The following is a 14859-nucleotide window of genomic DNA, read 5'->3' as shown; positions in this document are numbered from 1 at the left end:
ACGCTCTATCCACTGAGCCAAACCGGCTAGGGCCAGTTTTTATTTTTAAAATGTGGCAATAAGAAAGGCAAAACACACACACACACACACACACACACACACACACACACACACACACAAAATACCTCAGAACTTCTTTCATGAAAAAAATGTAAAAATCTTTTAACATAATATCATCAGTATTAGAGATGGAAAGAATCAGTTTGAAGGGCATTTAAATCTGCATCTCTACATGAACAACCCCACAAATTAGAAAGTTCAATAAAGCAACTCTTTTGCAAGCAAAATGGCAAATAACTGATCTGAATACTTTTGGGCCAAACTGCTAGATGCTTTTAAGAAGTCCATGTGTGGTCCTAGCCGGTTTGGCTCAGTGGATAGAGCGTTGGCCTGCGGACTGAAGGGTTCTGGGTTCGATTCCAGTCAAGGGCATGTACCTTGGTTGCGGGCACATCCCCAGTAGGGGGCATACAGGAGGCAACTGACGAATGATTCTCTCTCATCATTGATGTTTCTATCTCTCTCTCCCTCTTCCTTCCTCTCTGAAATCAACAAAAATATGTTAAGAAAAAAAGAAGTCAATGTGTGCCTGAGACCTTAGTTATGCTCTTTTTGGTACAGAATATTGGGGTGTCCTTTGCACATTAGCTCTGATGATACACTTTTAGATAACAGCCTCTGTTACTCCTTTATTATTATTTTTCTCTGTTACTCCTTTAATTTCCCCTGCTTTTGCAGTGACCAGAAAGTCAATGTCAGTTTCTAGATCTAGAAATGGTCAAGTAAAAATCTCAGATGACACAGAACACAGTATGTGCTAGGGTCAAAATGAACACTAAAACTCAACAATATGACTTTGCCTCATTCATCCTGACCTCCCAGACTTTAGCTCACCCAGGACCCAGCCCACAGAGGCCCCTCACAAATGTTTGTTGAATGAAAGGCAACATAAAATATTGCATTTAACAAGCTCTGCTCAAATCCCACTACTTCAGAGGGCTTTTCCCGAGGAATCCCACTCTCAGAAACCACTTTGTACTCATGGATTTCTAAATAAGCTTTTAATCTTGCCATCTTGCAATTATTATTATTCATGTGTTGTTTTTAATTATTCTCTTATTAATGTGTGTGTGTGTGTGCAGGCGGGTGCACGTATGCTTCATTTTCTAAATTGACAGTAGGTCCCTGAAGTCAGATATGTGTTGTTTTTAATTATTCTCTTATTAATGTGTGTGCGTGTGTGCAGGCGGGTGCACGTGTGCTTCATTTCCTCAATTGACAGTAGGTCCCTGAAGTCAGAGCCTTTATTTTCCTCCGAAGTGCCTGCTACAGGTCTGGGGACAGTGGCTGTGTAAAAATACTTGTTGATGAAATATCTCTCCTCTGCCTGGACTGCACTGTCAGATATTTTCATTGCTGCCAATGATTCGAGTATGCATACTTTTCTACGTCACAGAAAAATGAAAAATTATAAATATCTGAGTGCTAGGATTTCATAATAGAATACATTTCTAATAGAATTAACTCTTTTCTGGAAGTCTAGTAGAGAAAGCCTTTATTGTTTGCCAGCAAACTGGCACAGACACCTAAAGACTAATATAAGGTAGGTAATATATCACATCCAAGCTGGATTTCTTGCATAGAAGACACAGACTGCACTTTAATTCTGCAGAACATGGGCAAACCAGGCTCCCCATTTCACTTGCAAACACACATATTTTGGAAAAGACCCAGAGTTCCAATCATGCAAACTAAATGGATTCCTTATGATTTTCTTCAAAGCAGGCAGTTCCTGATGAGCATTCATTTCGATAAGATCCTTTTGGGAAGTAGAACGTTTTCCAGGTCAGAGAAGAATCGGTTCTGTTTGAAGGAACAATATTAAAAAGGGCTAGGTGCTCCCTGTTCTTTTGTAGGAAAATACAGACATCAAGAAGCGATCTCTGCTTTTATTGTGACAACCATAAATACAATCTTCGTGTAATTACATAACTAAAATATGTGCTTTTCATTGGCTTAGCATAACATTCACCCATTCATTCAACAAATATTTAGTGAGCACTTACTATAATATGTTAGACACTGGTCTAGGTGCTGAGGATACATGAGAAGAGAAAACAAAATTCTCGTTCCCAACGACGACATTTTGACTTAATAAAATAACACTAGCTCACGGCATTCTATTTTTAACTAAAAGAAATTGCTAAAGTGTTCATTTTTTTCTGGATTACTGCTGAATATTTAAAATGAAGAATAACATAATTGTAAATGGAGGCCATAAATGTTATTCACATAAACATTTAAAGTATTTTCTTAATGCAGTATTTTAAGCCCACCAAATAATAATCACATCAAAGAACTCCTTCCTATTCTTACACAAGGGGCATATTGAGCCTCTTAGGAATTGCACATTTTCCTAATTTTTAGGCTTTTATGATGGATTACTTGGGGTCATCTATAACAAACAGCCTGATCACATACCAGGTTAATTAACATAGAATCTTTTCTAGGATTAATAACAAAGGATTTACTTACAAAACTTCTTTGACTTATCAAAAATGAGTTTCAACCCATTCAAGACTTACTAGTTTTATTTTTCTCTATGAAGCTACTAGAATGAACCAAGTCTTCCCGTGCCAAGTCTTAACTCTAGCTCAACACAGATAGCTGTGTTTTGAAAAGAAGACGGTTTGAGTGATGAATTCTTTTGGCCTACATGTTGACCTATTGTTCTGTTTCCCAAAGCTGTTCATGTTGTGGTTATTGTAATAAAGCTCAGCTATTGAAAACCTGAAGCTACGCATCATCGCATGTACTTATTCTATGACATGTTTATTATTTTTCTTTCTGTTGGTTTTATGGTGAGTTCCCACCGTGGCACATGAGTAACTATATATATTTGTTTTTGAGGTGTGAGTTGGCTCAGAGATAGACAACAGTGTTGGCCTCACCTGGGCTGTAAGCTTATTAGAATTCTAAGAACCGTAAAGGACCGAAGGAGGCCCTAGTGCCTTTGAGCAAAATAGACTGATTTTCCTAGACAAACACTTTAATTCAAAGCTCACTTATTAATAGGACTATTAATTCATTTATCTCCATCCGCTGGTACAAATAAGAACAGATGCATTATCTTGTGGGAATGCTAATGTTTTAAACCTCGTCTCTTCATCACTTCCTTGTAATTCACCCTTTAGAGACATCATTAATTCTGGTGTAGGAAAGTCCAACTTGTTGATTGCTAAGAGGAGAGAAAAGCCAATTCCATTGTTCATTGATAGTACTTAATATAAGGGCAGTGATCCCATAAAAAAAATACCTCGTTTTTAACACTTGCTTAAAAATACATTTTAGAAAACAGCCTCTGGTCAAAGCATCAGATAATAGAAAATCAACTTGGTTAGTATTTTTGAGGTCTGCTACTTTGTCACATTTTTTTTTTCATTAGAGACTTTGGTTTCTCACTGGTTCTTGATTAAAATTCCTTGGATTGCCTCAAAGTGAAATCTCTTAGACAAATTTAGTTGCCTTTAAAAAAAAAACATGCCAGCAATAGAAAGCCCAGTAGGAAAACAAGCATTATTCTAGAAAGCAGCAACCCTGGAAAGACAGTTTTGTTAGTGGAAACACATTAGTCTTTCACAAACTAAGCAACAGTGATATTTACAGAGCAGTTTATAAAAGGTCAGAGGTAGGGCTTCTGCCAAGGAGTGACGCATCTCCTTGCAAAAGGGAAAACAGCATTTCCCACGGGGTCCAGGACATGTTCTCAGGATTCCAAGACTTTTAGGTTTTATTTCGATAACAGAAGGGAGATGAGCAGTTATCAAGACAGAACTTTTCTTTGCAGTCATAATTCTCCACTAAAGACTGTTATAGAATAAGATCTTAACTTTTCAGTCAATATTTCCTAAAGTGGACACCCCTGATGTATTGTGGGGTGGGTGACAATAATTCTACCTTTTAAGAAGGGGTCCAGCCACTATTCAAGTTTGAGAACCGGTGCTCTGCAGAGTGACCTGCTCCTCGCTGCAGAAGGGGCCGGCAAAGGTAGAGGGCGCCACCGTGAGGCTCCCATTTCAACGCTTGTCATGTCGATTGCGGTGGGGTGGAGATCACAGGGAAGCAGTGCTATCTGTGGAGGAGACATCAGACAGTGCAGTGAAAAGGGTAATCCATTTATTTTTAGAGAAGTTTTCCACTCAGAGATCATACACACTGCAGATCACAGAAACACATGCAAGCATGAAATTTAATTTTTAGGAACTCTTTCCTGGGGCTTCCATAGAAAGCAACAGTGAAAGAAAATGATAATCATGACATGGCAATTATAGAGAGGTTTGGGGGAAATGAAAAACTTTGCTAGCACACAGTTTAAAAATATATTTTTTTGTAATTAAAAAAGTCATGCAAGCTGCATGATTTTAGCTCCAAAGAGCTAAATCAACATCCCAGAGACAATACTTTGAAACTTTAAAACAGTAAAAAAAGAATGATGAGTATGTTTCTCCCCCACCATGTGACTTTTCCCCCTAGTGATTCAGAATTTATAAATGTGATATTGACATACGAGGCTTCCAACAGATGGAATGAAACCTGTAGTCGAACAAAAGCTACACATTTGTGCTTTTGGCATGAAATGAGTGAGAGATTAAGCTAAGGCCTCCCCAGATTATTAAGAGGAAACAAAGTGGATCATATTAGTGTTGATGCACAACTGCATGCCATTTGCAGCAAATAAATATGGCAAATTAAAAAAAGAAATGCAAACATTTTTTCCAGGGGAAATAATTCCTTTCCTTTCATTTTTTTCCATTAAAAGATTATTTCTGAAAAACAATAACAAAAAGCTTATATTCTCTTTAAGAATCTCGATACCCCCTTTTAATGGCATGTCTTGAACTAAACACTCGGTGAATATTTGTTTCAAGAGAAAATTGCTATTAGGCATGTCTACTAGCGCTCCGAAAGGACACCAGCCCAGTAGAATACTGACGTCCTGAAATTCCCCAGGATTTTGTCAATCTCCAACAGAGGCCTGACTTTCCAAAACTTACTCAGATCTTCTCTGGTGGCAAAAGGCACAATGCAAGGGACATGCAAACTGTAGGAGGACTATTTAATCACTGACATGATATTATCACACTGACACATGAGAGACCTTTCCTCAATTAAAAAAAATCTTTGGAAAGAACTTTTAGCTGAAGTTCAGGTCAAAAGACATTTTCTTTGAAAATTTTGGATGAAATAACATATGAAGAAAAATGTAAAAATTCATTCACGAATGCTTGGTCTATGAAAATGCATAGTATATATTGTATATATTTTTTCAAAGGTTGCTTCCTTGGTTGCATTGATGTAACGCTCTCTAGGTCCAGGGGAAAGAAGGGAGGTCTCAAGGAACTGAATTCTTACATGTCAGGTTTTCCAAACCGTCATGCCTGCAACAAAATAATTTATCAAATTGTCCAACTTTACAGCCGTCCCAGACACGGGACGTTTTGCCTGAGTTTGTGCCTCCACACGGTGCTAATCTCACTCCCGGGGCTGCAAACATGATGGCCGAAGTGACAGCCGGGCTGCAAATCCGTCTGGCAGCTTCATTAGACATCTCTTGCCCGACTGATTAAACTGCAGTTAAGACCCGCTTTTATTTTTTCAAGCCTTTTGTTTAAATTAAAAGGTCATGTTTTCAAGCAAACGATCTGCTGCTTCCCTCACTCCAGCACCGTAATACAGTTACATTATTACTAGTGTTACCCCAAGTGGGGAGTCAGCTTCCCAGGCCCTGGCAGGGGCCCCTCCCCTAGGGGTAGCCAGGACATTAGAGAGGGAGGTGACTGTTTATTTGTAGTAGAACCTAGTGAGGGGGCTGGCTGGGGAACATTAGAGTTGTCCTTTAAAAATAAAATCTTAGTGGCTCTCAATGGGAAAATTGGGTTTGATATGTAGTTAAGACACACCTGCAATTTGGACATTCTTCCATTAAAATTTTAGCAGTGGCTTGAAAATTTGAGTTAAGTGGACACCACTTCCTAGACCTCCGTATCATAGTTCATTTTTTAAAACCAACCCCCAAAAATCAAATTTCTCAAAGCACGGATTATTGCATCAAGACAATATAATAGAAATGTACGCCACACCTTCAATAATACTTGCTAATTTTTTACTCTAATGGGTCTTGAGGTTCCTATTTTTATTAAACAGAGAGCAGGCTCCCACTCACCATCCCCTACTGCAACAGTCGAACCAAACAAGGAGATCTGGGAAACGTCGCTTACTCTTCCTTGTGGTTTTCCTGTCGGTGTACCTGCAAATACAGGAGGCCCATCTGAGAGGTAGACCGTTGCTGAGCTGTTCCAACTTCATGGGCGACCACTGAAGGCTGTTCCCCTTACATTTCGCAGCAGGCCCCAGTGGAGGAATCTAAAACCTAGAGACTTTGGATGTGGGAAACCTGTTTCAATACAAGAGAGGAAGACTCCATCTGCTTTGTATTGTTTATAATGCCTGCCTTTATTTCATAATGCGTCGACCTGCCTCAGTGTGAGACCCAGTTTCCTTGCCATGAAAGTGATGAAAGAAGCCAGGTCAGAAAGCACCTACACAGACGTTGCGAAATCTTATTTCCCAGGGCTGATACTTTTCAGTTGTTAGTTATAGAATTTTGTGCTTTTATCTGTTATTAAATTCTATGCAAAATCGATTTTTGAATTGGATTTTGTCTCTCTCTTTTTTTTTTTTTTTAACATTTTTAATTGTAATTAAATCCTCCAAAATCTTCAAAGGTTGAGTAGAAGTGGTGTTGGCAAACTCCTACTGAGCATCAGTAACTCAGTGTGAACAGGGTTAATGAACCATATTAAAGAAATGATACTGCTTTTTCATTTTCATTTTAAGGAGACTCAATTTAGGATAAATAAATTTGCATATGGCTACTGCAAATAAAATCCAAAAGTTAAAAAGAAAAAGACAGGCAAGTTTTTACATTCTTGGAATGTAGACAACTTCCAGTGCTTCGAGAATATTGCTAGGTTTTCTGTACCACAAAGCCCACATTCTTAAAACACACTCGTGTCAGCCTGCTCGTGGGAGACTTTGCTCTCATTGATATGTGGGGAGTTTACACGTGAGCAGTAATAAGAAAACGGAATCAAAAATTTTTTTAAATTTAAATTAGTGACTTTTTAAATTTCTCTAACTTTCTGATGTTGAAAATCAAAGCAAAACAAAACAAGAAAACTGGTATAGAAAAATAAAATTCAGGTAATGGTAAATCAAGTCATTATTTAACCTAAAAATGTAAAATAAATTTAAATAAAAGTAGTCTAAAAGAGATTAATAATGAAAATGTCTTTGAAAAGTTTTTTAAAATATAGAAAAAGTATATTTATCTACTTGCAAATTTTACTAAGTAAAAAAATTAGAGTTTGCCATTAAGCTTTTAAAAAATTTTTCCATAAAAAATAGGTTAACACCTACTCTACCTCAGGATCTTTTGAGATGTTACAAGAGTATGTCCCTATTATAAGTGAACTCCAAAGTAATTTTAAACCTTAAAATGAATTTACTAGTAAATTGCTTAAGGAAATATATATGCAACGGGCTTTGTACTTCATGTTAAGCAAATTTTAGATTGTTGTTATTTTTAGAGTAGTTCCCAGGTAAGTATCTGACTACTCAAGATCAAAGTAATTGATATTCTATCACTTCTATTCCTGGTCCTATACTTCAATAAAATAAAGCCAATTGTTATTTATGGAAAACAAACAAATAAAAGCAAATAATTTCAAAATGTTTTTAGCTATCAAAATCTTCTTAAAATTAAGTTAATGTCAACAAGTCTAGGTCTTAAAGTTTCCCCAAAATAACAGTACCAGATTGGCAGAGAGAAGATGAGATATTTTTGCAGTCTGTCTTATGATGTTTTTAACTCTGAAAATAAGAATCTATTTTTCCATTTGAAAATCTCTACCAAATGGGTCACCATCCAAATACTTTACACTTTTTTCCCTTCATTAATCATGTAAGCTCTAGATATGTTTTTTTTAAAGTCTATTAATATTGACCTATTTGGCGAAGCACTATCAGCTATATGCAAAAGCCATTTTAAACAGCCTCCTTAATAAGGTAGGAGATGAAAAATACCAGTACACAAGTGTGTGTGTTTAATTAGGAGGTATACTGTACTTAGGCACATTCTAATGAATAATAAATGATGTTTTATTTCCTGTGTCTGAGACACAAAGCCAAATAATCAAGAATCAAAGCAACTCAAAGTATTAGGTAACAATCAGTAAACTTGGGCAAGGTCCTTTTTCCCTCTCAAGTTTAATTGGCTCATTGTTCCCAGGAACTAGAAACCATGGTTGGTGGCAGTGCTGAAGTTTGCTTCTATAAAGGAAGATTAACATATTCTGGAACTTTACACTAATCCTTGTTTTGAGTTAATTCAAGAAGATTGGATTAGTAATTCTTACCTACCACCCACTAGAAGGGACCCCAGCTTCTTTTCTTTGACAACCAGTGGTATTGTGCACCTTCTGCGAATTATATCTCACTGAAAACATTCTCGGAAAAGAAAGTGTGTTAAAGGGAAAAAGAAATTTTTACATGTGGGGGCAAGGAGGGGTGGGGGGACATGAGAATCAAGGCCTCTCGAAGACATATCCAGTAGTTTCTCTATTATCAGCTTGGTGCACATTTGGTTAATGCGGGCAGTGGAGGGGGATTCTGAGAAGTTCACTCATTTCCTCGGCACTGAATTGGCTTTTCTCTGCTCCCCATCTGGGACGGACTGCTGCAGAAAGACAGGAGTAAAGGCTTTGCCCTCACAACCCTTCGAGAACCATCTCTACATCTTTTCTTTCCTTGTATTTCCTCAACTCTCAGATATGACCCGGGAAAAGTAACTGAATAATTCTCCAGGGGAGTGATCACTTAACCCTGCGCTAAGAAGATAATACTGTATACACCTATCGATGTGGAGTCTTAATAGAAAAAAATACCAACAAAGTCAAGTCCAGCCAAACCCTACAAGATGCCCTTGGCCTGTAGAGTCAGATCTCAGAGGCTAATACCAACAAAGTCAAGTCCAGCCAAACCCTACAAGAAAGATGCCCTTGGCCTGTAGAGTCAGATCTCAGAGGCCTGTTTGTTACCATGTGCCTGAAGAGTTTTGATTTTCCATTTATGGACCTTGAGAGCTTGTTTGGAGGTTCTAGCAGGGGAGCGCAGCTACTCGTATACCCTTGACCAAAGACCGGTCCTCTCCTGGGGGGGAGGGGGGGGCGGGGAAGGTCGTCCTCTTCGACCGAGACCGAGCCGAGCGGGCAGCTTCGGGAGGGACGCACATGGATTGGTGAGGGAGGAGGGGGACACCCGCCTAGCCAGCCAGATCAGCCGAATCAACCCTGGCGATCAATGGGGTGACAGATGTCGCAGCCAGATCGCCCTCACATCCTGATTTTCCATTTATGAATAAATACCTGAAAATCTCTTTTTTTCTGGGTTTCTTAAGCTATAATGGACATATAGCACTGTGTAAGTTTAAGGTGTAAGGCATAATAATTTGACTTACATATACTGTGAAATGATTACCAAAAATAAATTTAGTTAACATTTATCACGTCCTATAGATACAAAGAAAAGAAAAAGAATTTGTTTTCCTCCTTGTAATGAGTACTCTTAGATTTACTCTTAACAGCTTTCAAATATGTCACACAGCAGTGTTAAATATAGCCGTTGTGTTGTACATTACATCCCTATGACTTATAACCAGAAATTTGTATCTTTTGACCACCTTCGTCTTATTCTCTTTGTGTTCCCTCCTTTACCTTTCTAACACTCATAAACTGTGAACCACAGCTATTCATGATCTCTACTACCTTTCCATGTGTTAGAAAACCTTCGCTGTCCTTGTTTTTCTTTGGTTACTTTTGCTACAGAGCAGCCAGATGGACCTTCTGTTAATGACAGGACATAGTTAATTGATGTTTTTGACTATTAACATTTATTAGAAACAGATAAAATCATCTACTTTTATTCTATAAGTGAAACCCTGAATGTTAACTACTGCTTTACTCCAAATAATCAAAATAATGTAATTTGAAGCAGAATTGCCAATAAACTAATTTTAAGAATTAATCTGATTACTTGACCTTATTCCTTTAAGTGGATTCTAGCCAACTGAAAACATCTACTGTGTTTACTAATCATTAAATGTGAAATACTAATCTATGATTTTGAGGAATTTGAAAGGAGCCAAGGAGCAGATAATTAGCATCTACTCAGCACCAGGCACTAGGATTTCTGTACAATCCCCAGTGAATAGACATTAATTTCCCAGTTGCATAGGTGTAGAATCTGAGAAGTTAGACAATGTGCTCAGGGCCCTACAGCCAGTATAAGGATTTGAATCCAGGCCAGCTAAACTCTAATATTCACATTATTTTTCAGTACCAAGTGTCTTTATGTTTCAGGTAATATCTTCCTGAGAGCTACAAGTCAATAAGTTAAAAACACTGAACAGTCAATGGATTGACCTGGTTACACTTTTACCACCCAGCAGATGACACTGACTGAAGGAATGGGAGGATGAGAGGCGAACCTGAGAGAGGAGCTTTAAGCAACCGAGAAGGGCAGGCCTAGGTAGGACTCCAAAGCATTCTTGGCAGCCAGGATGCCTACGGTAATGAATACCTGGAAACATCATAAAGGCATCTCCATATGTGGAAGTGAGGGCTTCAAGAAAGAACATCACTTTACTTCTAAATTATGCTTCTTCCTTCACTAACCCAACCTTGGCCTAGAAACCAGCCGAGCTATCCTCCTGGCCTATAAAGGAAAATCACAAAGCAGTCAGAGTCCAAAACCCACACCCTCTGCCCCAATGCTGTTGGCCTCTTGCTAGAACCTCAATCCCATATTCGCTGGCTCTAAAATCTCAGTCCCATGACACCCATGCTCATCCTTCCTCCTCCAGCCCCTCTATGGTCCTCTATCAACACTGGCTTAACTCACCCCTTCAATTCTGGGGTCTCCTATTGGCTCCCCTGTATGGCCCTCTAGAGCTTCCCTTTGTTCCAGTCACACCACCTCTCCTGATCTCTCTTCCTGTGACCAGGGAGTCTGACCCCACCACAATCCAGTTCAGATGAGTGGGAACCCTGCCAAGAACAAGGCAAGAGTGGCTTTTAGTGTGAACTTGGCTTGGTTCTTCCTGCTGCTCCGCCCCAGCCATCTGTAAGAGAGGGTTGGGCCACAAGACTTCCACCACAGTTTCTGCTCCTGCTCCTTTCTGCTTCACCTTTCACTTCCTTAGGGAAGGAAAGTAAAGAGAAGAGGAGAAAAAAATGAGAGAGTGTAGAAATTAGTTAATTTTGCTAGAGTAGAAAGTAACTTTGAGACCAAGATGAAGAGCTTTGAAGGGAAGATGGGAGGGGAGGGGGGAAGAGTGGAGGAGGGAAAGGTGTACTGCAGAGTCCGAGTCCCCTGATAGAAGTGGCTCAGTGGTGCTTCTCTGGTCCCTCCTTCCCCCATCCCTGCATGCCCTGTGTGTGGCTCTGAAGTCCGTGTTACCTGACTCTAGGGTTCTGTTTTTTGTTTGTTTTGTTTTTTCCATGAGGAAAGACACCTCACAGGAGAGGAGGGGAGCAGCTCTACTTTAAAGCAGCATTGTCTGAACACCTCGGCTCTGCCCTGTCCCCACTAGTAACACCAAGGGATCAGGCAGCCCCAACTCACGGAAAGGAGGCCCCTCCCCCACCCCCCACCAGGATCTGGGATCTGGGTTTATTGGCCTGTGGGAGTCTCAGAGCTCTTTCCTGCTTCGTGTCCCCTCCCTCTGCTGGATGTAATGTGTGTGAGTCACATGAACTGTTCACACGTACACTCCATGACCAGGCAGCACAGTCATGCCTATGCATATATGTAAATGTGGCAGATGGATTACTACTCTAAACTGCTTATCTCTGCCCAATCCTCTGAGTGTTCTGCTCTTGAAGGATGCATGGCCACTCACCACTTGAAAAAATTAGAAGGCACATTGCTTTTATGCATGCTTGTTATTTGTTAGTATTGTCTTCTTGCTCATGATATTTTCTGCGATACTCAACATTCACTGAGACCCGTACTCTCTACTGTGTTAGGGACCTGGAGAAGATCTGAATCGTGTCCACACGAGGCTCACAGTTTCATAGATGACAGAAGTTTGACTAATGAGGAAATAAAGTTGAATGACAAAACATTATCCGAGTTAGAGCTCCATATATACTTGATATACTTGTTTCTGAGTATTTATAACTAGTGTCCCCTTCCAGTCTCAAACATGTCTGTTTAAGAGGATAAATTATATAGTTGGCCTGGCTGTTGGGTGAGTATACTCTCTCTCTCTCTCTCTCTCTCTCTCTTTCTCTCTCTCTCTGCCTCAAAGGGCCCGTGAAAGATAGTTGCCAGCAGTTCCCAAACACACACACACACACACACACACACGCACACACGCACACATGCACACATCTACATTCATATACAAAACAGAAAAGGAATACTAAAAATGCCTAATGATATATTACATATTATTTATTCTAAGACCCCCCTTCTGTTTTCCCTTCTTTCCTTCCTTTATTTTTCTTTAAAATTTTCAGCATTTGAACACCTCTAACATCAGAGAGTATCTTAAACATGCTGTCACCAGGTGGCAGTTGAGACACGGTTGTCCTTACCTGGACATGTGCGTCGAAACTTGCAGAATGGGTGCCTGTGGCTCAGGGGGAAAGTCCCAACACTGTAATGGAGCACTCTTTTCAGAAATACTGTGTCTCCAATACTCTTGATGGCACCAGGAACCCTGGGCAAAAAAGATGTGTAGTAACAACCGCAAGTCCAAAAGTGATTCAGGAGAACGGAGCACTGTGTAGAAAGAAGTTTTAGAAATACTATTAGTTTTGTTGATATCTTCTTTTCATTTATGCACAAGAGTAAACTATGCTAGAAATCAGTATCTAAATAAGTCAAAATGAGGTCTTGCAGTAAATATAAACTCAATAAACATAAAATTTCATAAGGATGCAACTTACAACTGAGTACAAATGAAATAGGTGATGTCTGCAAATCCACAACCATTTTCTATTCACTGGACCAGGATCTAGACAAGCTGAGCTGATAGAAGTCTTGTCCTATGGCATTCTAATACTGTGTCTGATCTGCATTAAAATTGTTTTAGTGCAGGTGTAACTCACATATAACAGTACGTTAGTTTCAGGTATGAAACACAATGATTTGACATTTGTATATATTACAAAGTTGTCACCACAATAATCCAGTCAACAACCAATATGCATTTTATATCCACACATGAGATCACGGGTCAGGAGAGAGCAGAGCTCCCGTGGGATGGTTCAGTGGAAGAGCGCAGGATTCTAACCCCAAGTCTCACCCCTGCCGGCAACCTTAGGGGACCTACCTCACCTCTCTGGGCCCAATTTCCTTATCTGTAATGGAAATTGCATAATCACTAAGGTATCTTCTGGTTACAAAATTTTAAAGCTAATAATGGCATATGTTATATAAACTTAGTGTTCTTGTCACTGAACTATATTACTTTGGCTGTCAAGCATGACAACTGTATCACAAAGAAAATTTAATAATTCATATTACCTATAAGACATTAAAAGAACAGCATGCTAGAGCAGCAACACCCATGGTTTTTCCTAAACCCATCAAAATAGCATAGAATATCAGGTTAAGCATTATTAAAAATTTTTCTTTTAACCTGCCCATGCTAAACACACCATGCTACCCAGAGTAAGTGCTAATGAGTTTAGCATTATTAGGTGACATCAGGAAACACTGATTCTTGAGGTTAAGTTATTTGTTCAGTAGATTGAGTCTGTCTGTGCAGAAAATGCGTCAATCAATTTCTCGATTTCGTCTCAAAGGAAAAGAAGAAGGAAGTGGTCACCAGGTAAGCCGGCCAGACCAAAAGCACCCCGCAGCTAAAAAGCAGAGTGCGAAGAAAAAACAGCTTGGTGTTCAGAATTACCTCAAGTTTCTGTTAGAGCACAATGCAGACTAAATATTCAAGTTTACAAAAAAGTCTACCAACTCAAGAAAAGGTGGAAACATGTGAGAGATCTACAGTAGCCTGACGACAATGACAGCGGTTCTAATGAGGCTGGGCGCTGGCTTCCGCATGGAATATCAAGGCAGCCATTCTCTACTTTGTCCTAGTTGTCCTATTCATTTCTTTTCAGCACATCTGCATAGCAACCCCAGGATGTTGGTGCCTGTGATTTCTGCAAAACATGTAAACAGTAAGAAACAGGAAAAGAAAAGGGAAAGCTTTACTGAGCTTTGGAAGTCTAGTATTTGCAAAATGTGCAACAGAGCCTACTTGGAAATTCCGTGTGTGTGTGTGTGTGTGTGTGTGTGTGTGTGTGTGTGTGTGTGTAAATGGAGGCAATTAAAAATAAGTTATCCAGGGTCACAAAGGGAGTTAGTGCCTAGAATTAGAATAAGTCTGATTCCTGAGCCATTGATTAAATGCAAAATTGAGCTCTGATTTTAACAATGACTGCATCGGGACTTTCACTAGAGCAAGACAATTCCAGGACAGACAAAAGGAACGTTTTCCTAGTGTGAATATGCAAGATAGTACAGTATGCCACAGAAGGAGAATATACAGCCTCTGCCTTTTCAAAGAAGAGGTGCCAGCAAATGTGTTCATTCTATACAAATGCTGTTGACCTCGCCCTCTTTCAGACATGGGAACATTTTATTCCTAACCTTCTTTCTGACTGCTTCTTTCTAGTTTCCTTCAGCAATTTATACTTCCTTATATTGTTCTGTCATTTTTCTGTGTCT

At 39.4% G+C, this 14859-nt stretch overlaps 1 long non-coding RNA gene across 1 annotated transcript; it reads right to left on the bottom strand.

Moving 5' to 3' along the window:
• Window positions 1-1267: 1267 nt before the first annotated feature.
• On the bottom strand, window positions 1268-11107 carry LOC106723778. The gene is made up of 5 exons (XR_001359497.1): window positions 11020-11107; window positions 10765-10833; window positions 6224-6307; window positions 3958-4132; window positions 1268-1863 (listed from the first exon to the last, which is right to left on the bottom strand). It is a non-coding gene; the product is annotated as an uncharacterized LOC106723778 (long non-coding RNA).
• Between the last annotated feature and the right edge of the window lie 3752 nt (window positions 11108-14859).

This window comes from Myotis brandtii, unplaced genomic scaffold (assembly GCF_000412655.1).
Source record: "Myotis brandtii unplaced genomic scaffold, ASM41265v1 scaffold640, whole genome shotgun sequence".
NCBI classification, from domain to species: domain Eukaryota; kingdom Metazoa; phylum Chordata; class Mammalia; order Chiroptera; family Vespertilionidae; genus Myotis; species Myotis brandtii.
The sequence above is the reverse complement of the archived record's forward strand: the minus strand, read 5'-3'. Positions and strand labels throughout refer to the sequence as shown.